Source organism: Prionailurus bengalensis, chromosome E1 (assembly GCF_016509475.1).
Source record: "Prionailurus bengalensis isolate Pbe53 chromosome E1, Fcat_Pben_1.1_paternal_pri, whole genome shotgun sequence".
Taxonomy (NCBI): domain Eukaryota; kingdom Metazoa; phylum Chordata; class Mammalia; order Carnivora; family Felidae; genus Prionailurus; species Prionailurus bengalensis.
In genome coordinates this window covers 20646612-20672490 of record NC_057347.1, presented here as the reverse complement: position 1 = coordinate 20672490, position 25879 = coordinate 20646612, and the positions used below count along the sequence as shown (strand labels likewise).

The following is a 25879-nucleotide window of genomic DNA, read 5'->3' as shown; positions in this document are numbered from 1 at the left end:
TTGTATGCCCCTTTATAGGCAATGGGAAGTTATTAAAGACTCCCTTTAGGAAAGGGAGTAGTGTGCGTTTAGGGGGCGATATAACTCCAGCCATGGTGTGTAAGACCAGCTGGATGGGGAGAGACTGGTGGCAACATGGAAGTTGGGGGAACATCCTAATTCTCAGGGGGCAGATGATGCTGGCTGGGCGGGGAGTTGAGTGTTACTGGAATGAGGGGATTTGATCGCATAGCATGCATACCTGAGGGAGACCCAAGAGGTCTCGATGACAGATTGCTTCATGGGTTCAGAACTGGGTAAGGGGGAAGAAGGAATTGAGGGTCATGCTTGCAAAACTGGGGGCTTGCTGACCCTGACCTTACCCACAGGCACCTTTTGATCATGGTTGTAGGAACAGGGGAATGGACACCATCATGTGTCTGCTCCACGAGGGCAGGTACCATATCTGTTCACTGCTGTTTTCCCAGTGACTGGGACAATGAATGAATGAGGAATGAACGAACGAACGAACGATTTGCCATCTCTCCCAAAGTGGCCTACTAATTTGGTGGCAATTCTTGGACTTCTGTCTTTTGTACTTAATTAATATTGATCAGGTTAAACATGATGTCAGATGTTAAATTTTGGATAAGTGGACTCATTTGTTCATTCAGCAAATAGTTATTGAGTGTCTACTCTATGCCAGGCACCATTTTTGACTCTAGAGGAAACAAAAAAGACAAAAGTCCATGCCCTCTTGGAGTTTTTATTCTAGTGAGTGGAGACAATGAAACTAACAATGAAGAAGGAAGATACACAGTGCATTAGATGGTGGCAGATACTGTGGAGGAAAAGTACAGAGAGGGGCGAGGTAGGGGGGGAGTGTGGTGTGCAAACTTCATGTAAGGTGGTCAGCGAAAGCTTCATGGAGCAGGTGACATTTAAAAGAAGTGGGGATGTGAGGAGGACAGGGGGGTCAGAGCTCAGGGTGAATTGGAGTCGGGAGTGCTGATGGAAAGCGGTGACACGTGTCTGAGATCGGAAGCCTTGGAGGGTTTGAGCAGAAGACTGATGTGATAGAACCTAACACGGTAACAGAACCACAGAGAGAACAAACTGAAGAGGAGGCAGGGGCAGAGGCAGGGATTCCAAGTGGGAGGCTGTGCGATGATCCAGGTTAGTCGATGGCGGCTTGCACCAGAATGGCAGCAGCGGAGGCGGTGGGCAGTCAGGTTCTGGATGTTGTCTGAGGGCAGGTACTGCTGGCAGATCAGCTGCCGGGTGGGGAAAGCGGGCTTGGGGACAGTATCGGGAGCTCAGCTCGAACACGTTACATGTGTAATGCCCCACAGACATCTGACTGCAAATGCTAAGTGGGCAGCTGGATATACTATTCTGAGGTTCAGGGGAGAAGTCCAAGCTGAAGATGTAAATTCCATTCTGAAAGAACTTGTTAAGGGAGTGTAATATATGAACACCCAGGAAGGGGAATGCCGTACACAACAGTGTGTGCTTTAGAATCATGTAGAAGTGCCTTGGGAAGATTTCAGATCATGTTTTGTAGACACGAAAACATTTTATAGATCAGATAAATAAGTTGCTCACCTGTACCCAAGTGAAAAGTTGTTTGCATTTTAAAGGACAGTGGATTCTTAAATCATGTATAACCCCTATTACTTGCATTTGCTTTTTAGTTTTACTTTGAAAATAAAACATGCCTTTTTCCCAAGTCAGTAAAATTAGTGTAATAACATTTTTATTTTATTTATTTATTTATTTTAAATGTTTTATTTATTTTTGAGACAGCGAGAGACAGAGCATGAGCAGGGGAGGGGCAGAGAGAGAGGGAGACACAGAATTCAAAGCAGGCTCCAGGCTCTGAGGTGTCAGCACAGAGCCCCACGCGGGGCTTGAACCCACAAACTGTGAGATCATGACCTGAGCTGAAGTTGGACACTTAATCGACTGAGCCACCCAGGCGTCCCAACATTTTTATTTTTATTATTATTTTTTTTAAATGTTTATTTTTTCGGGGGTGGGGGGCAGAGATAGGGAGACAGAGGATCCCAAGCAGGCTGTGTGCTGGCAACAGCAAGCCCAATGTCGGGCTCAAGCTCACCAACCATGAGCTCATGACCTGAGCCAAAGTCAGATGCTAAACTGACGGAGCCACCAGGCACCCCCGAAATCGATGTTTTCAAATGCAGCCGCCTTGACTCCAAATTTACTTTCTTAGCTTCTTTTGCCCTTCTCATTAGTGTTTGTTCTCAGATTTCAAGTGAATTTTAACAAGCATACGATGTAATTAGAAAACATTGCAGAGTTTACCAGACTTAATCCCTAACTTAGGAATATCGGCTGTCAGAAGATTGGGAGCCAGAAATCATATTTAAGCATTTTTATAGCTGAACACTTCATAATATATAACCACGGATACTGTATTTACTCTAGTGTTACTTAGGATTTCCTGAATAGTATTTACTTTAGTAAGAAATTGTGGAAAATAGCCATCTTGATACAGTGGTGTGAAATGGGGGATTTATTTATTGGTTAGTGAAATCTTTCCCCTTTCTTTTAATGTTTAGTCTTACATACCCAATTAAGTAGCATTTATTATTAACTGTATGTGTTGCGAAAAGCATTTGACCATGTCTGGGATTAGGGCAGTGGCCTCAGGCACCACCTGAAGAAGACAGAGCCTGAGTTGGTGAAAAGGTGGAACTACATTCTTTTTTTTTTTTTTTTTTTGAGAACCATTTGTGGAGAGTCTGCTCTGTTTCAGGCATTTCCTTCAATCTGTAGATGTTAGATGTAGAGAAACTGAAAACAGGCTGGAAGATGGTAGAATACAACACAGTGCTCTGGTAGGGGAAAATAGATTCAAGAAGCATTGGGAGGCAGCCCCCACAAGTCCCACTCAGCTCCACCTCATTCATATACTGACAGGAGCTGACACTCATGTAACACTATGTGTCAGTGACAGTTCCAGCAGTTTACACGTATTAATTCTGAACAACAGCCCTAAATTAGCTTAATTTTGCACCTGGGGAAACAGACGGAGAGGTGTAACTTGCTCAAGTTCATACAGCTAAGTGGTAGAGCCAGGATTTGACCTAGGTAGGGTATCACTTTTTTGAGTACTTCCTTCCTGCCAGGCTACTGTATGAATACCTTACGTGCATTCATCTGATGAATCCTTTTACCACACATGGAACATCGTCCCCCTGTCCCCAAGGCTGTAGAAGCCTAGAGAGCCAGGTAGCTGAAGTCACACAGCTGGTAAGTGGCTGAGCCGAGACAGGGGCTCAGGTATGACTTGGTCTGTGCCACTGCATTGCTTCACTTAGGAAAAGTCAGGAGACAGTGACAGACGCTTTGCACTCCTGCGTAATGACTACGGCTAGCCTGGTTACCTGATTAGGCAATTCACATTCCAAGAAAAGGAAGCAACAGGTCAACATGAGCTTATCTAAATATTTGTTTAAGAGTAACACGGAGGGGCGCCTGGGTGGCTCAGGTGGTTAAGCGTCTGACTCTCCATCTCAGCTCAGGTCTTGATCTCAGGGTTGTGAGTTCAAGCCCTGTGTTGGGCTCCACACTGGTGTGATGCCTACTTAAAAAAAAAAAGTAATTTTCACCACACATGAGTCTAGTTACTTGCATTATACCAGTAATTAATTATGTGGGTTTTTTTTTTACTGTGTTTATTTAGATTTGAGCATATGTTACTTTGTAATTGATCCTAAGCCTTCATATTAAAAACAAATTAGTGGAAGCCTGATGATCACATTTCTCTTTAACAGATATTTTAATGGGATTACTAAGTATTTCATTATCTGAAAGCATGTAATGCTCTATCAGCATGGGTTTTCCTAAGCAGTGTTCACAAATTAGTTAGAACAAAAATGAAATTCCATCTGTGAGAATTTACTTTGCTGCCTTTATATTCAAGGGTACTTTTCATAGGTTTTCTGCATTAAAACTCAGCATGATCTAACATAGCAAAAAAAAAAATTAAAGCCTATTTATTTTTCCTCAAGATGAACATGATGTGCGTTGAAAAAAATATTCTCTTAGCAGAATTTTGAAAGAATTTCTGATTAGATTAGCACTCTGTCAAAATTGCTGCTTAAAAAATGTGTTGCATTCCATTTTTTAAAATTTGTGACATTATTTCTTCTATCTATTGATCACAGGCCAGTGATAAATTAAAAAAAATCTCATCCTTCCCTGTCTTTTGCACTCATGTCAGTATCTTTTAAGATCTTTTCCTTTTGGGGGCGCCTAGGTGGCTCAGTCGGTTAAGCATCCGACTCTTGGTTTCTGCTCAGGTCGTGATCTCACGGTTTGTGAGTTTGAGCCCCTTTTCCTTTGGTTGTAGAAAATTTAGAAAATGAGTTTTAAGTAAAAGGAAAAAAAACCCTAATTCTTCTATTTTGTGATAACTGTTTTTAATATTTTGTATATATCTGCCCAGACTTTTTTTACCCTACATATAATAACTGTGTAGAGGTGAAATGAATGCCTATGTGATTTTATTTTAAAAATAAAAATGGATTCATGCCATAAATAGGTACAAAACACTTTCATGTGTTGTTGTTTAAAAACATTTTTATGTCAGTAGATCATATCTCTGCAGCATTATTTTTATCCACTTTGCACCCTACTGTATTTCAGAGCATCAGCTCTGCCTACCCCACTTTAATCCAGTGTTAGTGGCTCCTGGGGTGCTATGCTGTTATACACTTTGTGTATGATAGTCAGTGATAATTATGTTGTGATAAATGGCATTTTCACTGGATGGAGGAGTTTGCGTTAATGATGAATATCTTGATCTAAATGTTATGACTCTGTTCAACCCAGTTATTCAGAACACGGTTGAGGTGGAAAAAGTAAATTTAATTTCATGAAAGCTGAAATAGATCTTGTAATCAGTGCCCCTTATTCATAGAGACCATCTCAGGCCTTTACCTGGGGCTCTTTTTCTCTATTACTTTAATTAGGACTCTAGGACCAAGCTTCAGTTACCTGGGAAAATTGATGATACCTCAATTAAAATGACTAAACCTATTAGGTCAACTCTTTTATTCTTAGAAGAAATGTTTATTTCGTTAACAGTAAGGGGGAGGGAGAGACCTTTTATAAGGGATGGTGTACCTCATAGATACTTTTTGTTCCCGCTTCAGAAAACCCCACAAGGCAGGTGTTCTGTCATGTCTGTGTCTCTTGTCTCTCTACTCATTTCCTCATTTTCTTGAAAAACAAGAGGAGACCTAAGGAGCAGCTCCTAGCAAGCGATAAAACTGAGGTACTGCCTCAGGAATGACTGGAAGCCCACATTTCCAGGATTCATGCGGAGGTGTGGATAGGAGTCAAAGTGGAAAAAATAACTTTTGATTTGGGTACATGACTTTATCCACGTATTTGAAAATAGGCATGTCTGATATTCCGGTCAATATCTGCTAAAAAAAACGGGGGGGGGGGGGGGGAAATGAAAGCACCCTGAGAAGCCCTTGCTCAGAAATACCCTTAATGTATCTAATTTCCTACTCAGGGCCTGCTCAGCTCCTCCCTGTTAGCTGACTCTTTCTTGCTACTATTTCAAGATCTCATCTTAAAAGTAAATGTTTTGTAGTTTATTTTGGCACCCACCCTAGCATATTTTCTATCATTTCCATTTTTGTCCCTAACTTATTTTCTCCTGCCTGGGTGGGAGTGGGGTGGTGTAGCTCAGGGTGTCCCGAGCCTTGGAGTCAGACCTGAGGTTTACACCCGCACTCCATCATCCACGAATAGCGTGGCTTCAGGCAAGTTTATTCAGCTTGTGTGTGCCTCAGTTTCCATAGCGGTAAAATGCAGAATCAACAGAACCAGTAATGCAGAATATAGTCCCATATGTTTATCGTTGAAGTTCAAAGGAGAATAATGTATAGGAAGTGGCAAAACTTACTCCTATAGCCCTTTCACTCCTTTGAATAATATGAAGTGAGTGATTTTGCTCAGTGGCTTACACTGCACATTCCCTACTCCCCTCCCTCCCCTGGTCACCACCCACCTCCTGCACTGGAATACAAGATTTAAGACAACATTGGAACAGGGCATACCACTGCCAAGAGGCTTCTTCTCTGGGTGACTCCCACGTACACACCTGTTTCCTGTCTTCTCCTTCTAATAACACGGAAGAATAAAAACGCAGTCTGATCTACTTACACGAAACAATGACCTCTTACCCAGAGCCTTTTTGGAAAATAATTCCTGCCATTTGTATCCCTGGCTTCCACGTCAGCTCATCCGCTGAGGTCTTACTTGAAGTGTTTTCAATGTGCTTGTAACGTCTTCCATGCTCAGTGTGTTTATTCTTTGCCCGGTATTTAGCGGTTAGTGATCATGTGCTTTCGCCAGTGGTGTGGTTCTGACTTGCTGTTTTTTGATGCTTTTCAATGTTGTCCATTTTCTTTAGTGAAAATGCAGTTAATAAGTAAGGATAGGCACCAGATTTTACCTGCAGGTCAGATTTCTGAAAATAATTTTGAAAATGTTTGTCTGCTTAAATGAGAAGGGTTTGTTTTTTTTTTTTTAAGCTTGCATTTTCCTCATTGCTTTGGCATAAAAGATAATTCCTCCTGTACGTAGTCACTGAGCGTCTGTTTTGTGGACTTTAGATTCTGGAGAATTTGTCTGAACCTAGTAATGGCTTTTTTTCCTACTTTTTGGGTACATGTTAGTTGAATGGATTGAAGGTTGGGAATACAGAGAGCTAAGAAAACACCGTGCTTTTTAAAAAATAATGTAAGGCTTTCTACTAAATTTTTATTGTGGTAAAACAAATACATAAAATTTACCATTTTAACCCTTTCTGAGCGTACATTTCGGTAGCATTCAGTGTAGCCATCACCACTGTCCATCTCTGGAATCTTTTCGTTATCCCAAACTTAAACTCCATGACTATTAAGCACTAACTCCCTATCTTACCACACCCCACCCCCAGCCCCAGTATTCACTATTCTCCTTTCTGTCTCTATGGATTTGACCATTCTGGATATCCCGTGTAAGTGGAATCCTACGATATGTGTCCTTTTGTGATTGGCTCAGTTCACTTCACATGTTTTCAGGGTTCACCCACGTTGTAGCAGGTGATAGGATTTCACTCTTTTTGAAGGTTGAATAATATTCCATTCTGTGTACAGCACCTGCATGGTTTGAACTGCACAGGTCCACTTACGTGATTTTTTTTGGTAAATACCCTATGGCAATGTAAAAGGATCTTCTCTCCCAGGTGATTTTCTTTTTCTTTTTCTAAAATTTTTTTTTAACATTTATTCATTTTTGAGAAACAGAGACAGAATATGAGTTGGGGAGGGGCAGAGAAAGAGGGAGACACAGAAACTGAAGCAGGCTCCAGGCTCTGAGCTGTCAGCACAGAGCCCGACGTGGGGCTCAAACCCACAAACTGCAAGATCATGACTTGAGCAGAAGTCGGACACTCAACTCACAGAGCCACCCAGGTACCCCTCCCAGATGATTCTCTCTCTCTTTTTTTTTTTATTTAAAAAAAATTTGTTAATGTTTATTTATTTTTGAGACAGAGAGAGACAGAGCATGAATGGGGAGGGTCAGAGAGACAGGGAGACACAGAATCTGAAGCAGGCTCCAGGCTCTGAGTTGTCAGCACAGAGCCCGATGCGGGGCTCAGACTCACGGACCACAAGATCATGACCTGAGCCGAAGTCAGACACTTAACCAACGGAGCCACCCAGGCGCCCCGCAGATGGTTTTCTTAATAACATTTTCTTCATTCTAGCTTACTTTATTTTAACAGTACAGTATAAAACACATATAAAGTACCAAATATGTGTCAGGGGACTGTTATGTTATTGGTAAAGCTCCCTGTCAACAATAGGGAGTTTATTAGTGTTAAGTTTTGGGGGAGTCAAAGTCATACACAAATTATTGACTGTGCACATTGGGGGGGGGGGTTGGTACCTTAACCCCCATGTTGTCCAAGGGCCAACACACATATGTCCAAGGGCCATAACACATTTTATTTCTTCATCCCATCCATTGATGGACATTTGGGTTGGTTCTCTGTTCAGTTCCTCTGCCCATTTTAAAATCAGATTAACTGGGTTTTTTGCCATTGAGTTGGAAGGATTTTTAAATATATTTTGGGTATTAACTCCTTATGAGACATATGATTTGAAAATACTTTTTCCCATAGGTTGTCTTTTCATTTTGTTGATAGTTTCCTTTGATGTAGTCCGACTTAGCTTTATTTTCATTTTCTTTGCTTTTGATGTTAAATCCAAAAAGTTATTGCCAAGATGGACATCAAGGAGCTTACCACCTGTGTTTTCTTCTAGGAGCTTCGTGGTTTCACATCTTATGATTAAGTCCTTTATTCATTTTGAATTGATCTTTTTGTAGGGTGTAAGATGGGGGTCCAGTTTCATCCTTTTGCACGTGGCTGTCAGTTTTTCGAACACCATTTATGGACGAGACTATCCTTTCTAACCCTTCTATGTTCTTGGCTCCTTTGTTATAAATTAACTGGCCATACATGCATAGGTTCATTTCTGCACTCTGTATTTTCTTTTACTGATCTATTTTTATGCCAATACCATACTGTTTTAATTACTGTAACTTTGTAATATAGTAATATTCTGTTAACTATTACCTATTAAGTTAACTTTCAGCATGCTCAGGCAATTAAAAATACCAAAAGCATTTCAAAACTCTGTGAATGTGCACACGTTACCTTACTTAAAGTTCATCCTGAAATGAGAAACAACCTGTGGTATAAAGGAATGTAGTGTGGACATTATTATTTTAATAGTACTTAATTTGGGTTTGAAAACGTTCCACACAAAGCTGAATAAGCTCAGCAAGTATTTCTAATATCACAATTTTCAAATAAGCCACAGCTGAAAAAACAAAGGTATGCTATTCTTTGGATAAAACCTTCTATTCTAATTAATTTTTTCACCTGTTTTAATTTGATGTACTTTTCTATCCTTGTTTTTAATTACTAAAGAAAACACGCTAGTAACATTCAATGTGAATCAAGTAAAATGTGAAATTTTCTCTCTCCCCTTTCTTCCACCAATCCTACTCCCTAAAAGTGAGCACTGAAAGTCTGGTGTATCTCTTTCCAGAGCATGCAAGCATCTGGACAGCCAACTAGTTGTATGTATGAGGAGGGAGAGAGGAAGAGAGGAAGGAGAGAGAGAGAGAGGGAGAGGGAGACAGATCCCATGAGTGTGTTTGTGTGTGCGTGTGTGTGTATACACACACGTAGTTTCAAATTAAAAGATAAAAGGCACCGTGCCATAGTAATGTTCTACAATATGGTTTCTTTTCCACTTAATGCAATATGCCCTTAATCTTTTCCTGTGCCACTGTATTGAGTTCTGCCTCATTCTTTCCAGAGGCTACATCTTGTGTCTCTGTTTGAGTAGAATCATCCTCCTGTGCACAGATCTAACTGTGATGTGTTGGCATTATAAGCACACTGCAGTCAATACTCTTGTATATGTATTTTGCCACATTTGAGCTGGTATTTCTGTAGGATAGAGGCCTAGAAATAGTATTGCTGAGCCATTTGCATGTGCACATAAACATCATTTTAAGGCCCTTTGATACATTTTACTAAATCCCTCTCTCAGATGCTTGTTCCTATTAATGAAAAACTTTATCCCTTTGTCACTAGATTTTGCGATTGTAAACAGCGTTTGCTGATCTGATGGGTGAAAAATGGTATTATTATTTTACTGTACATTCCTGGATTGTTAGTGAGGTTGAATGGCTTTTCCTAGACATACTAGCTATTTCTATATTCCAAAGTGCCGGTTTTTATTAGACTGTTTGTCATATTCTTATTGCTTTTAATAATTTATATGTATTACTCCTGTCTACTGTATAGGTTGGAAATATTTTTCATTTTTTCTTTTAACTTTGTGTGTAGTAACTTTTGCCAAAAAAAAAATGTTTAAAATTTTTATGTAGTCAAATCTGTTGGCTTTTTATAGCCTCTGGGTTTGGTATTGTGATTGTGAAGACCCTTCCAGATCCAAGATTATGAAAATATTCATCTACCTTTTTGTTTATTATGTTAAGTTGTGAATACATTTGTAATTTACCTTTGCATAAGATATGAGAGTAGAGATCTATTTGTTTCCGCGTAGAGGCTCACTGGTCTCAGAGCCATTTATTGAATAATCTGTCCTTTACTCATTATTTAGAAATATCACCTTTATCACATGCTTTTCATATGAATGGAGTCTGTTTCACTGTGTTACCCGTCCAGCTGAGAGGCAGTTGTGTGTAGTGAGTTAGACCAGAGAGAGCATCAGCTCTGGAGGAAGAGTTCCTGGGTCAGACTTAGCCAGCACTTACTTACTGGCTGTGTGACCTCAGGCGGAGATCCCATCTTCCTAAACCCCAGTCTGTTAACTAGGGGCGGTGTACTGGCTACTTTGCAGGGATGTGAGGTTTAAATGAGATAATACTCATAAAGCCTGTTAGGGCAGCCCCTGCTTGCCTGACAGACAAGCATTGGAAGAGCAGTAAACTGTTAGTATTAATGTGATTACCATAACCATGAGAGCTGACCCTTCATACTGCATTTTGCTGTGTGAGAGGACAAAAATCTCTTCTTTGTTCTTTACTTTTTCAGAGTTGAACTTCAAAACCAGCTTTTCAAGTTTCAAAGTGAAAATTCCTTAAGATTTCGAATGTTAATTCCATTAAGTTTATTAGGCCAGTTTTGGGAGAATTGCTTTGTTCCAAGTGAATGTTCAGTGTTCAGCATGGAGTTTGATTGTGATCTTGAGTTTGATTGTGATACTTGGTTTTAGTTCTGTCTGAATTTGAATATATTGTTTGCTTTTTACTTTCTTAAATGGGTTTTACCCTGTGTTTGGTGGCTGCATTGGTTTATGTGTATTTTCCTTCTGATCAATTTGAGCATTTACAGTTAGTTTTAGGGTTTTTTCCCCTAGGAGTTACCTACATAACTACAACTTGACGTTCCGCTCTCCCTTCCATCACCCGATTTTGGATTCGCTACGTTCCTATTATTAGTTTTTTCAAGTGATTTTCAGTTAGGGTTATGTTTAGTTTTTATGGACTAGAACTCCATCACAGTGGCTTAACCGAATAGGGGACATTTTCCTCATAAAATGAACAGTATGGAGGTGAGCGGTTGGATGGGTGCCATGGCTGCGCAGTGTCACCGGTAAGCCTGGCACTTGGTGCTGTCCCACTTGGCTGTCCTCGGCTTCTGACGTCACTGTTCCTGCTTATCTCATGGTTATGCCACAGTTGGTCCACCATCTACGTTCCAGACAAGAAGAAAACAAGGAAGCCAAGGAAAAGGGGTGCCTCCATTAAGGATGCAAAACTTCCTAGAAACCCTACAAATAGGTCTTACTGACCAGAACTATGTCACAACTTCACCCTGGCTGTCACCCTTAGCTGGGAAGGTGACTATTTCTAAGTGGGCACATTGCATCCCTGACCCAAATTGGGGTCCTATTAGTAAGGAAGAAAGGTAGAAGGATATCATGTAAGCAATTAGCTCTATTGGGTACAAGTTTACTGTTACACTTTTTTTAAAAGGATTTTCGTTTTGTTTTTTATGTTTATCTATCTTGAGAGGGAGCGTGCATGCGCAAGCACAGAAGGGGTGGAGAGAGAGAGAATCCCGAGCAAGCTCTGTGCCATCAGCGTGGAGCCCAGCTTGAGGTTCAAACTCACAAACCATGAGATGATGACCTGAGCCAAAACCAAGAGTTGGACACTTAAACCTGAGCCAAAACCAAGAGTTGGGCACCCAGGCACCCCTACTTTTATACCTTTAAATGATAACATGTATTCATCATGGCTAAGACTGCGAGTTCTAAGAAGTATCTACTGACCCCCATTATGGAAGATGAGGAAGTCAAAATATTTAAATGATCTTCTGCTTTTCTTCCTCCTCTGTCTTCTGAATTTTGCTAATTACGTTATTATTTCTAACATAGGTCATTCTTTTGTAACATTTTTATTCTCTCATTTATGAATCCAGCATCTGCTTCCAGTCCTTTTGCTACAGTTTCTTCCTTCGTCCCTGGGTTGATAACTATTCATCTGTTGGTTTCTTCAGAATCGACTCATGTGAACTATTTCATTTCCATCCTTGCACATTTTTCAGTAACCGCCTGATGCCTTTGTACTGAAGTGACTGTTGGGTACAAAATTCTGCAGTCATACTTCTCTTTGTATAATCCTTGCTGTTTTCTGCAATTGAGTATTCCTGAAAGTCTGAAGCCAGCCTGATTTTTCCTTCATAGGTGGTTGTGGCCTGATTTGTTTTTTCTTTTTATTAATGGTCATGGAATTCATTTTGGGGGGTTTGTTTTTGTATCTTCAAGGCACAGTAACCTCACTGTGTCTTGATGTTCATTCATCTCTATTAGTTTATTGTAGAACCTATGTAACCCTTCACTAAGGTCATTTAAGGTAACTTTTTAAATTTATTGAACTATATCCCAGAACACCTTTTCAGCTATGTTCTTTTCTCCAGAAATCCCAGTCAGGGAGCACGTGGGTGGCTCAGTCTGTTAAGTGTCCATCTAACTTTTAATTTTAGCTCAGGTCATGATCTCACAGTTCGTGAGTTTGAGCCTCGAGTGGGCTCTACACTGACAGTGCAGAGTCTGCTTGGGATTCTCTCTCCCTCTCTCTCTGCGCCTCTCCAACTTGTGCTCTTTCTCTCTCTCTCTCTCAAAATAAATAAACATTAGAAGCAAAAATCCCCGTCGGGATTTGTTAGTTTGCCATTGTCATTTCCTGTTATCTGTTATTTTCTCTCTGATCCTTTTGTTTTCCATTTTATCTTCTCAGTTTTTCCTTTTTTTTTTTTTTTAATGTTTATTTATTTTTGAGACAGAGAGAGACAGAGCATGAACGGGGGAGGGGCAGAGAGAGAGGGAGACACAGAATCGGAAGCAGGTTCCAGGCGCTGAGCCATCAGCCCAGAGCCCGACGCGGGGCTAGAACTCACGGACTGCAAGATAGTGACCTGAGTTGAAGTCGGACGCTTAACCGACTGCGCCACCCAGGCGCCCCGCTTCTCAGTTTTTCAAGTTCATCTTCCATAGCCCGAGCTATGTTTTTAACAGGTTCTTTGCTCCTTTTTGTTGCTACCATTACTACCTTTTTTTTTTTTACATATTGACTTGATTTTACTCTTCATCTCCTTTCTGAACTCTGCTAGTTCCTTTTTTTTTTTAACTTTTACTTATATCATTTCTTTTTTATTTTTTTAATTAAAAAAATTTTTTAATGTTTATTTACTTTTGGGAGAGAGAGAAAGAGAATGAGGGCAGAGGCAGAGAGAGGGAGATACAGAATCCTAAGCAGGCTCCAGGCTCTGAGCTGTCAGCTCAAGCCCAATGATGCAGGGCTGGAACTCGTGAACCTCAAGATCATGACCTGAGCAGAAGTTGGACGCTTAACTGGCTGAGCCACCCAGGCGCCTGTATCATTTCTTTTCTTTTCGGAACTGTTTTATCTTTGTTTACAGCTCTTATTTCATAAAGGCTCAACAAATTACTGGTAACAAATTATCACATATTTAGTGACTTCAAAGAACACACATTCATCATCTTACATTTCTGGAGGTCAGAAATCTGACGTGGGTCCACGGGGTGAAATCACACTGTCAGCACACCTGGGTCCCTTCCTGGAGGATCTCAGGGAGAATCCCCCTTGATGCACACCCTTCCCAGCTGCTAGAGGCTGCCTGCATTCTGTGCCTGGGGTCATTTTCCTCCACCTTCGAAGCTAGCAGTGGTAGGGTCAAGTCCTCACATCACAGAGCCCTGAGCTCCCACAGCCCCATCTCCTTCCAGCTCTGACTTCTCTTGTGTCCCCCTCTTCATTTTTAAGAACACTTGTGATTGATTACACTGGCCCCACCTGGGTAATCTGGGCTACTCTACCTCCGTTAGTTGATTAGGAGCCGTAATTCTATCCAGAACCTTATTTCCTCTTTGCCATATAAGGTGACAGATTCACAGAGGTCAGGACATGGACAGGTTTGGGGGTAGGAGTGGGGCATAATCTGCCTACCACAGAGATCATTTTAAAATTAATGGTTTGGACCATGATTTTTATCTAGTCTGGGAAAAATTATCTTGGAATATATTCTTTTTTTTTTTTAATTTCCGGCATTCTTTCTCTCTCTCTCCTCTCTCTCTCTCTGTCTCTCTCTCTCTCTCTCTCTCTCTCTCCCTCCCTCCCTCCCTCCCTCTCTTTCTCTCTCCCTCCCTCCCTCCCTCCATCCTCCCCTCTCTTTCTCAGTAGTAATTTTTAGAGATAAATTTATGTTTGTTCGTAAGTAAGAGGAGTTTTTCCACAACAGGCTGTTAGGGATTGGGGGAATAAAGGTAGGTGGTAGTTTGCATTTAGGTCTCTTCATGGCTATTCAGTCCTAAGGCAGGACTCGCTCTCCCTACATCCATAGGGAAGCCTCACGCCAGTCAGGGGTGTGTTCATTTGTGTGTATGTGTGCATGTGCGTGATTGAGTTTTATATCTCTTCAGCTGACAGGCTCCCGGCCACCCCTTATTTCTCTTCCCACAGTATCGTACCTTTCTTATGTAATTCTTAAGGAGAAGTTTTAATTAATCACCTTGTTGATTTTGAAATATTCCTAGAAGACAAACAATGAAAGTAATGGTAATAGTAGACATATTAGTTATTAAGTGTGACTGCCCACCACTTACACTCTTTTAAAGAGAAACTATTCTGCTGTGACCTTGCCTGGCAGTGGCTGTGTTTCAAGCCATCTGACCCCCCCGTGTCCATCCACCTTCACCCTGCCACAGCTGCGACTGGACTTGATCCAAGGATGCCCGCCTGTGGTCTTACCAGCAACCTGTGGCTTGATTCAGAAAGTTTAAATATATATATAAATGTTTATTTATTTTGAGAGAGTATACGAACGGGAGGGGCAGAGAGGGAGAGAGAATCCCAAGCAGACTCCGCTCTGTCAGCACAGAGCCCAATGTGGGGCTTGAACTCACGAACCGTGAGATCATGACCTGGGCCAAAATCAAAAGTTGGATGCTTAACCCACTGAGCCACCCACGCACCCCTTGATTCAGAAAATTTTAAGCACCATGTCTTTGGAATCTTCAGTCTCAGCCAGTTACTAGTAGTGTAACCTTACGAGTAGTTCATGTTACTCAAGGTTCACCATGCCCCAGTTTCCTTTCTGTAAGATATTAGATCCTTTATAATGCCGTTTTGAGAATTAAAAATAGTTAATCCACATAAAATCCTTATAACTGTCTGGCTCATCCTCAAAGCTCCATATATGGTAGCCATTACTATTACTCTATTAGAAATTTGGAATTAGGAAACCAAATGAGTAAGAGAGGCACCAGGAGAGGTACTATAGCTAGAGGGTCATGAGATAGGACAGTGGTTTTTACTCCTTTGTGGGGTTATTGCCCCCTCCAGGACTCTGATCAAAGTATAGAGAATTGCCTGCAGAGGAGTGCATATGTCATGCATATGTCACACATATGTCATGCATATGTCACACATGCAAGATCAAGGTCGAAAGCACCTCATGCAGAGAATGAGGGGAGGGGGCTGAGGCAAGGCAAAACCGTATGGGAGTCAGATTTATGAAAGCACAGAGACTCATCAAATCAGAGGGAGCTGTTTCATAAACATGGCAGAGTGGGCTGACCGAGGAGAGAAACAGCAGCCGTGAGACAGCCCTCGGTTCTAGGCCCAGCAATTCCTGCCCCAGGAATCCTCGGGGATCCCTGCTGGTCTCCTCACTTCCCTGGATGGAACCAAGGTGGCCTGGGTCTCATCTCGCGCAACCAAATTAGCCGGACAGAATCAGTGACACGGCTGACTTTTACGTGATGGATTATTGCTGCGTCATTTCGGATGGCCTTTAGCCAACTGTATGAAGTTTTCCTGTGGGTGTGATTGTATCAACAGGCCCAATGCTTTCAGAATAAAGTGAATAACCAGCTGTAGTGGCTTTCCAACTGCTGACTTCCTTTTCTGTAGGTTGAACCCTTTCCAGGCATATCCTACTTTTTCACATTCCAGTTTAAGGAAAAAACAAGGAAGAGGTGGCATCAACCTCTGTAGTAGAAATCTTTTTAATTTTGGTTAATCTTTTAAAGTTTTTTGAGCTGAAAATGAGGCAGAACTTTACGAGATTTTAAAGATGGAAAGGATTTTAGAGATTTTTGGGTTCCCCTACTTCTTTCAGAAATAAACGAGTGGCGCCTGGATGGCTCAGTCGGTTCAGCGTCCGACTTCAGCTCAGGTCATGATCTCGTGGTTCATGAGTTCCAGCCCCGTGTCGGGCTCTGTGCCGACAGATCGGAGCCTGGAGTCTGCCTCGGATTCTGTGTCTCCCTCTCTCTGCCCCTCCCCCCCTCATGTTCTCTCTCCCTCTCTCTCTGTCAAAGAATTAAGAAACATTAAAAAGTTTTTTTTGTTAAGACATAAAGGAAAGCAGACCCAGCATCATGTTGCATTCTCTATCTCATTTTGTGCTTGAGACAACAACCTTTGTGTTATGATAGGTGAGGTAACAGGCTTAGAGAGATTAGCTCCTTGCCCCAGATCAGAGATACAGCAAGTGGTAGAGCTAGGATTTGGAACGTACATCTTTCTGACTACAAAGCACAGTTATAACGCCTCCCTGGTCTCTAAACCTCAGGCTACAGAGGAGGCTTTTACATTTCTTTCTCCCAACATGGTCTTTCACCATCTCTTCTAGAACAAAAGGCTGGAAATGTACATGCCCCACTTTTTTACCTGTGGGCCAGAAGGCTCTTGCGGGCACTCATGTAGTCTCCAAAGCAGTGCAGTATTGACCCACTTCTAAGGTGGAACTTCTGTTGGATATTCAGCCAACTTTCCATACAGAGGCTTTCCCGTGACACCACAGTGTGGTGGTGCTGGGGACCATGGGCAGAGACCGCTGGGGCAGCAGTGATCCAGTTTGAGCATTAGCATAAATAACGTATGTTTACAGAGTATTTGCAGGAGGAAGGAGTGGTTAAGAGCACTGACTCTAGAAGTAGACAGCTTGGGGGAATCCCAGCTCTTCTGTGTAATACTTGAGTGACCCTGGGCAAGAGTCTACAACCTCTTCAGTTTCCTTATCTGTAACATAAGAGGTGTGTAATCCATCAGATTATTGTGATCACGTGTGTAATCCACCTAGCACAGTGCCTGGCTTGGTAACGCTCAGAAGTGTTGGTTGTTACACTGCTTGTGAACGGTTAGGAGAAACAGCAGGAAGAGGTAACATCAGTTTCTTACTGAAATTCTCTCTTAGTTTGGTTAATCTTTTTAAGTTTTTGAGTTGATTTTTTTAAAAATCATTTTTTATTTATTTTGAGAGAGCGAGAGTGCGAGTGAGAGAGGGGCAGAGAGAGAGGGAGAGAGAGAAAGAGAGAGAATCCCAGAGCCTGACATGGAGCTTGAACCCATGAACTGTGAGATCATGACCTGAGCTGAAGTCAGGCACTCAACTGACTGAGCCACCCAGGCACCTCACTTTTTTAGGTTTTTGAACTAAAAACAAGTTGTAACTTTATAGGTTTTTATAGCTGGGAAGGATAACTATCCTTGAAAATGGTTCCTTGAAAATGGCAACTCCTAGGGGCGCCTGGGTGGCGCAGTCGATTAAGCGTCCGACTTCAGCCAGGTCACGATCTCACGGTCCGTGAGTTCGAGCCCCGAGTCAGGCTCTGGGCTGATGGCTCAGAGCCTGGAGCCTGTTTCCGATTCTGTGTCTCCCTCTCTCTCTGCCCCTCCCCCGTTCATGCTCTGTCTCTCTCTGTCCCAAAAATAAATAAACATTCAAAAAAAGAAAATTAAAAAAAAAGAAAAGAAAAAAAAATGGCAACTCCTGTGTTGAACTGACAAGACCAGTTTTTAAAACTGCAATCATTTTGAGTGTCTGAGTATAAAATATTTGTTTTCAAAATGCAGAAAATGTATATACATTTTATGACTATAATGAAGAGAGGTAGAAATACATTCTTTTTCCAAGTTGTTTTGTTGCTGAGCCATTAAATAATATGGCTGTTTTCCTGTTCGTCAGCAGGATAGAGAAGCTTCAGTCCTATATCTTCTAGGACTGTAAAAAGCTTAGTTTTCCTATGCCTTCTTACAGCGTTGCAGTGAGGTAACTAGTAGATGAATACTATTTTTATTTTACTTATAGCAATATACCAATATTTAACTTGAAACAGTACTCATACTTCTCTTCTGGTTCACTACCCAGATGAATAATTTTCAAATATATTTGTTCTCATAGTCTATATGATTTGTTCTAGGGCCATATTTATTTCTCTACTTTCCTAGACATTTCCATGCACAATGGAAGTGTTAGTAGTTTGCACAGCTTACTACCAATTAGTGTGTGAATTGTGCCAGTGTACAACCTTGTGGTACAATGTACATGTTATACAAACTTACAAAATACAATAATGTGTAGTTTATTGTAAGGTGATTATTCGGGGCAGAGTTTTATGCATAAATTTGACAGGCTGGCATTTGTGAATACAAAAAATTTCCATATGCATTTAGGATTATAATAGGTTGGCCTGGAAAGGAGTTTAGAGACTATTCTAGACTAGTGTCTCATTAAATAGAACATTGCGGCACAAATAGCTACTGGTGTAGGTTGCATCGATGAATGATGGTAATTCCCCCTTCCCAAAAAGTTTAGACGACATGACTTTATTTGCCATTTGTCCTCCCTCTTTTGGGTTAAAAAACATGACTATCTTGTATTTGAAGAAGACAGATTCTGTTTTTTATGGTAAAGATGGATTAGGGTTTCGGGGCACCTGGGTGGCTCAGTTGGTTGGGTGTCCGACTTTGGCTCAGGTCATAATCTCATGTTTCATGAGTTCAAGCCCCCTATCAGGCTCTCTGCTGTCAGCACAGAGCCCACTTCAGATCCTCTGTCCCCCGCCCCTCCTCCACTCATGTTCTCTCTCAAAAATAAACATTAAAAAATTAAAAAATAAAATATGGATTAGGGTTTCGATACTGAATACTAAACTCATACTTAATGTTATGTCCAGGAATTTTCTGCAGTATCAGCAGTTGGGTTGTTCATCTATTACATATAGACTACTTTTTAAATATAAAGCAGTTGTCTCAAACAATGAACTAATATTCACTAGTTACAAATAAATGAGGTAAGCATGTTCAAAAAAAAATTGTATTCAAATGTTTTTTTCCTTCCCCTAGTATTTGAAGAGACAGTTAAAGAATTGTAGTCTATTGCAAACTTGATTGGTTAAGATCACACTATATTTAAAATTCAGTTTTAATAGCATTACAGCCATTAAATGGGGAGAAACCAAAAGAATTATTAAAACTATTTCAAAGCTCAAAACTAGAGATAATAATATTGGAGTAAGTTTTCAGTCCTTCCTACTACAGCCTGCCCTGTTCCCTTGGTCTGGAACATTCTTAACCCTTCCCCATCACCTGTCTAACCCTTACTTATCCTACAGGGCCCTGCTTTTGTCTCAGTAAAGCCTCCCCTAAACCAGGTCTCATGTGAAATACTGTTAGCATTTTGCATTCCTCTTTCCTACCTCTAGTTTATCTAGATTATAATAATACAGTTATTGGTAATTTTTAAGAAACTGTGCCCCCCAGTTAACTGTATGTTCCATCAGGGTAGGAACCAAATGTGTCTTTTTTGCTGCCGTCTCCTTCACGTTAAACATCATACTAGTACATAGACATCCTCAATAAGTAGTTACTGACTGGTGGATGAATGGATTCCTTGTTTAAGATGCTAAGCCCTACTTCCCATAGGGCTTCAGATCATGTTAACTGCTACTAGGTCACCATGCGTAAAGGACTTGTTTGGGTTTGCAAGCCCAGAAATTTAGTTTTACCATTTTGATTATCAGATTTATTGGTACTAGCTAATAAACTTACAAGAAGCTAATTTATATGTCAGAATACAATTTTTAAATTTACAATGGGAAATGTACCTAGGAGCTGGAACTTATGGCCTGTACAGATGTGGCTGAGACAGTAATCACTGAATAACCTTGTATTTCTCTACATTTCCTTGCCTAGCCTGCTATTAGGTTGGGATCGCATGACCAGTACTGGCCACTGAACTCTGAGCAAAAGTGGTATGTGTCATTTGGGGCCAAGGTAGTTAAGAGCCAATGTGCTTTCTTCATTTCTCTCTCCTTTGCCATGGTAGCGTTGTAGGCTGCATGTTCCAGCTGGCAGATCTGCAAGATGGCGGACTGCCTGGCTGCATGACTGCACGACTAAGTTTACGTGAGCAAGAAGTAAACTTTTATTGTGGTATCCAATGGGATTTCAGGGGGTTATTTCTTCCTATAACATAAGCTAGTATTATCCTGATTAATAAATCAGGAACTTTCTCTTGGTTTATAAATTTCCATTCAGAGAAACTAATTATGAATCTGGAGGTTGTCTCTTGGGAAAAACCTCCATATGTGAGTCTTAACTTGTTTCCTTGAGCTTGAACTACCTAAAATAATAACTATGATTTACATAAAATTATGAAAATAAGAGTTAACAAATGAAAAACTTAAGACACTTAAGTAATTAATATCCACTAACTAGGATCTTGTACTTTATAAATAGTATTTATGATTCTTAGTGAACCACGAGTTTGGAATGATTTCTTCCACCATAATATTTTTAGTATCTTGTTGGTGAATCTGGAAAATCTAGGTTGAAATGAGCAACTTCCATAAATCAAGATCTTAGAAATCTTATGTTTTTTTCTATATTCCTTCAGTTTTTGTATTCTCCAATTCTCTTAGCAGTAGTTTATGCAATGAAATGGATCTCTCATAGGGTAATTTTTTTCATAAGGTATTTTTCTTTTTTTGTTTTTTTAAGTTTATTTATTTTGTGTGTGTGTGAGAGACGGAGAGAGAATCCCATGCAGGCTCTGTGCTTTCAGTGTGGAGCCTGACACAGGGCTCAATCTCATGAACTGTGAGATCATTACCGTAGCCAAGATCAAAAGTCGGACACTTAACCAACGGAGCCACCCAGGCACCCGCATAAGGTATTTTTCAACAGAATTATATTTGAGTACTTGAATTCTTACTTCTTTTGAGATAGGCTCTGTACATATGAATAAGTGTTGTGTTTTGTCTTCAGAATTTTCCCATCTGCAACAGAGACTGCCAACTATTCACCAAAACTTATTTCCTTTCTTTTTTTGGTCACATCTTCTCTTGTAGTTTTATGTGTCTTGTGACTGAGTACTCACCAGTGGAATTTCTGAGGTCTGGCCACTTCCAGGGCTAACTCATAAAAGCCCTCCCCCATGTGAGTCTCCATTTCTGCCTCTTTTTGCTGTCCGGTGATCGGTGCCTAAAGCGATTAGGAAGTCCTATGTTGAAGATGGAAGAGTTTCTGTCAAATGGGTCACTGAATGACTTCCTGGAGCAAAGGCCTACTCCCCCACCCAGAAACATTTGTATTGGACTAATGTGTGAATAACAAATAAACTTCTCATGGTAAGCCACTGAACGCTGGAAGTTTATTTGTTATTGCAATGAACATTACCATAAGGCAACATTTAATAGCTAATACAGCAATTCCAGAGTAAATATTTAAGTTGTCAAGAATGATTAACTTATGTCTTAATTTGTAATGTGTTCCACGCAGAAGAAACAAAAGTTTCATTTAGAATAGGCTGCTGAGTCTTAGTCTCATTTTCATTATTCCAAATTGCTTGGCTCTTCCTGAAGGAGCCAACCAATGGCCCCTCTGATTAAGTAGGCCCTCTGTTTATCCTTCTTCCTCCCACCCCATTTTATAAGGTCATATTCTGTGTTTACAAATCCAAAGTGCATTTACTCTTATTTGTAAGTGCAGTAGGAAAAAGAGAAGGGATACATTTAAAATGTCAACACAAATGTAGTTTTTATGTGACTGACTGGGGCTCTGGCAGGTCACTTTTCTAAAACATATTTGCTGCCTTGAGAAATTTACCAACATGTAAAAGCTACTCTGGTTTCAACCCTCTACGTAATGCCAGGGCCAGAAATCTAGCTGTTCTTGACTTGTCTCTCTCCTCACCATTCCCACCCCGACGAGGTCAAATCAGTCTCCTGAATATATTTTGAACCTGATTCCCACCACGTTCTAATTTCATTCCTTCTTAAGGGAGCTTTGGACACAACTGTCTCCTGACTGGTCTCCCTAGCTCTGGTCTTAACACCGTCATGACATAGAATTCCCTTTCTACAATGCAGAACTCAACAGCTCATGCCTCTCCTTTGCTGATGGGTGTGAATGACTTCATGCTTATAAATTATATTGGCGTGTTGGAATTGTTCACGGGCAGCTCGTGTCACCATGTGGTCAAAGTTATTGTGAGGGCTAAATGGCATGGGCATGAAGTTCCTATCTAGCCTGGTGCTTGGCATTTTTTCAGGACTCGGTAAATATTCTTTTCCTATCTGTGAGTGACTTAGTATCTTGTTTAGACGAGACAGCGAGGGTGTTGTGACACTCTGCTCCTCGGCAGGTGGAGGTGTCTCCATGGTGCTCTCCGTGGTCCTGCACAGGAGTCCCGGGCCCTGCCCCGGCCCCGGTCCTCCGCTGTCTCTCCAGCTCCCTCGTGTTCAGCCTTTTTTACTGTTAAGCCTCGTTCTTCCCCTCAAAGTGAACCCATTCCTTTATTTTTTGCCTTCAGAAATTTTGTGTTTTGTCTCCACTTCTGTGAATACTGCTAATTATGACTAGGCTGTTTTCCCTTCCTGTGATTCAGATGTAGGTAAGATGGTGCACAGAGTTAAGAGCATTTATTTGCTCAATGGTCAGACTGCTGGGTTTGAATCATGGCACTAGCACTCAGATCAAGTCCCCAACCTTTGGAACCTTTGGCAAGTTACTAAACCGCTCCAGTCCTCTTTTCTGCCAAATGTACAAGAGGAGTTGTAAGGATAAAAGGAGTACTTCTTCTAGTACTTTTGGAATGGGGCCTGCCACCTAAGAAGCACTGAATAACTGTTAGCCATTATTAGTCATAGTGGGACCTGGAGACCTCAGATACTCTTACGTAGCTCTCAGTATCACTTATGTGCTGAAGCACCCTCTCCTCTCACATCTTGCTTTCCCTCTGGTATCCCACAGGAACTCAAACTCAGCATTCAGAGTTAAGCTCATCACCTTTTCCCTGTAGCAGAGTGCTTTGGCTACAAGTAGCAAAAAAACCCAAATAAAAGTGACCTAAACAGCAAGGGAGTTGTTTCGTTCTTGTAGCAAAAAGTCCAGACGTAGGATGGATCCAAGGTTGCATAATCCCATTGCTCAGTCACGTCCTCAAGGACCCAGGTCCTTCCCATTCTCTCAGCATTTTGACTTGTCCTCTTACGCTGGCTCCCTTCACCTCAAGATGAAGATTCAGGCACTGTGTGCATGTGACAATGTTCTAAGAGGATTTCCACCTCATTTTCACTCAGATCAAGGAAACTTTCCTAATCTGATCACTGACAAGGGGACAGGAATTCCCAGTTTTAGTTTAGACTAAGATCCATCTTCCTGGAGCTGGGGATAAGATTCTGTTCCCTGAGCAGGAGTGAGTTGGGAGGGGAGTGAACTGAGCAGAATCAGAGCTCTGCTGTCCAAGAAGGGCCTTGGGGGATGAATTTGAGTAGAGAGTCAACAGTGTCTGCTGCAGAGTTTGAAATATTTTGTAATTAGAAGGAAAAGATCTAGGGTCGCCTGGGTGGCTCAGTTGGGCATCTGACTCTTGATTTTGACTCATGATCTCACAGTTAGTGGGATCAAGCCTCACATCAGGCTCTGCACTGTCAGTGCAGAGCCTACTTGGGATTCTCTTTTTCCCTCTCTTTCTGCCCCTCCCCTGCTCATACTCTCTCTCTCTCTCAAAATAAATAAATAAACATTAAAAGAAAAAGAAGGAAAAAGACCTAAAAGTGAATTGGGAGTCACAATGAAGTCAGGAAAACTAGGTGGTGGGTACTGGTAGAAAATCAGTTTAGGAGTGGGGCTGGAGCATGGAGGACAGATGTGAGGGGCGTAGCTGTGGCATCCTCACTGGCGTGACATAGGGATGGGGGAAGAGTTTCATTTGGTTTCTGCTTTTTTCTTGGCTAATTGGGTACCCTTCATGGAGATGATGAAGACAAGAGGATGAGTAGGTTTGATGGACAGGGGTTTAATTGAGTTGTTTTAAACAGACAGAGTCTGGGGTGCCTGTGAGACATCGTCATGGAAGTAGTCCATAGGCAGTTGGAAGAACTATTTGAACTGGAAATACGGATTTCAAAATGCTGCTCTTCAGCCCCCAAAGGTTCTGCCCCTTCTCTCCTTCATTTTTTTTTTTTTAATTTTTAAAATGTTTATTTGAGAGACAAAGAGCATGAGCAGGGGAGGGGCAGAGAGAGAGGGAGACTCAGAATCTGAAGCAGGCTTCCATCCAGATTCCAAGCTGTCAGCACAGAGCCTGACACACAGCTCAAACCCACGAACCGTGGTGAGATCATGACCTGAGCCGAAACTGGATGCTCAACCGACTGAGCCACCCAGGCGCCCCTCTTCTCCTTCACTCTCACGTGATTTCCTAGTCTGCTTTGAGCCCTCGTCATCCTTTATAGCCCATCTCAGTTCAGTAGCCCTCTTTCTTTTTTCTTAAGGAACCCCTGTCTTGGTGAAACCATCCTTTCAATCATTATCTGTGTGCCAGGGCTTCAGTGTAACAGTGAGAGTCAAGTAACCATCACTTAGAATTAAATTCAGGGGTACCTGGCTGGCTCAGTTGGAAAAGCATGCGGCTCTTGATCTCAGGGTCATGAGCTCAAGCCCCACGTTGGGTGCAGAGATTACTTAAATCAATAAATACAACTTTTTTTTTCTTTATTTTAGAGAGAGAGTGCGCATATGCATGTATACACATTAGCAGGAGAGGGGCAGAGGGAGAGAGAGAGAATCCCAAGCAGGCTCCACACTCAGTGCGGAGCCTGACACAGAGTTCAATCCCACGACCCTGGGATCATGACCTGAGCCGAAATCAAGAGTCAGACGTTCAACTGCCACCCAGGCGCCCCATAAACCAATCAATCATTCTTTAAAAATTTTATTTTGAATTTATAAAATGAAATAATTTAGTATATCTGCTTTTTGAAAGGCCATAAAAATTATTACAACAAACAAAAACATCTCCCCAACCAAAATACTTCCATCCCCAAACCCCGGAAGTTGTGATGAGTGGACAGAGTTATTTAAAGTTATATTAAAAGTACAGATTTAATCTTATAGTTCCCCAGAATTATAAACATGAAAACTCGTGATCAGAAGTACTCGTTTTCAGTGTGCTCTTTAGACCTCACTTACCCGTGGACATCCCTTCTCACAGTCTGATGCCGGCTGCCCAGTTGCCAACGTACATCCACCATACCCAAGAACCCTGAACTTCAGGGTCACTCTTGGCAATTCTTCCCTGCTTTTCTTGCCAGCAGCTCCCCAACCCTTCCTCCTCAGCCTCATGTCTGCCATCTGGGCCCTCTTCTGTTCAGCTTCCTTGCCTTTCAGATGCAACCTATGTCATATTAGTCCTTGTCGGTCACTACGATCACTGTGCTGCCACTTTTCCGAAGGGTTTGCAAACACCTTTCAGCCACATCAGTCTCCTTGCTATTCCCTGGTCATACCTCTCCACTCACCTGCACACAGCTGGTCTTACTTTGTCCTTGCCTGTCGCGTATGACCCTCAGCCCCTCTTTAATCCACTTCTGCTGTTAGGTCAAGAGGAAGCATCAGCTAGTTTTGGCCTGCCTCTGGGGCGGCTTGAACACCGTGAATTTGT

The 25879-nt window shown here is 41.5% G+C and overlaps 1 protein-coding gene across 2 annotated transcripts in view; it reads left to right on the top strand.

The window, feature by feature from the left end:
* MYO1D (myosin ID) overlaps positions 1 to 25879 on the top strand; it is a 361516-nt gene that overhangs the window by 42578 nt on the left and 293059 nt on the right. The window lies entirely within an intron of this gene.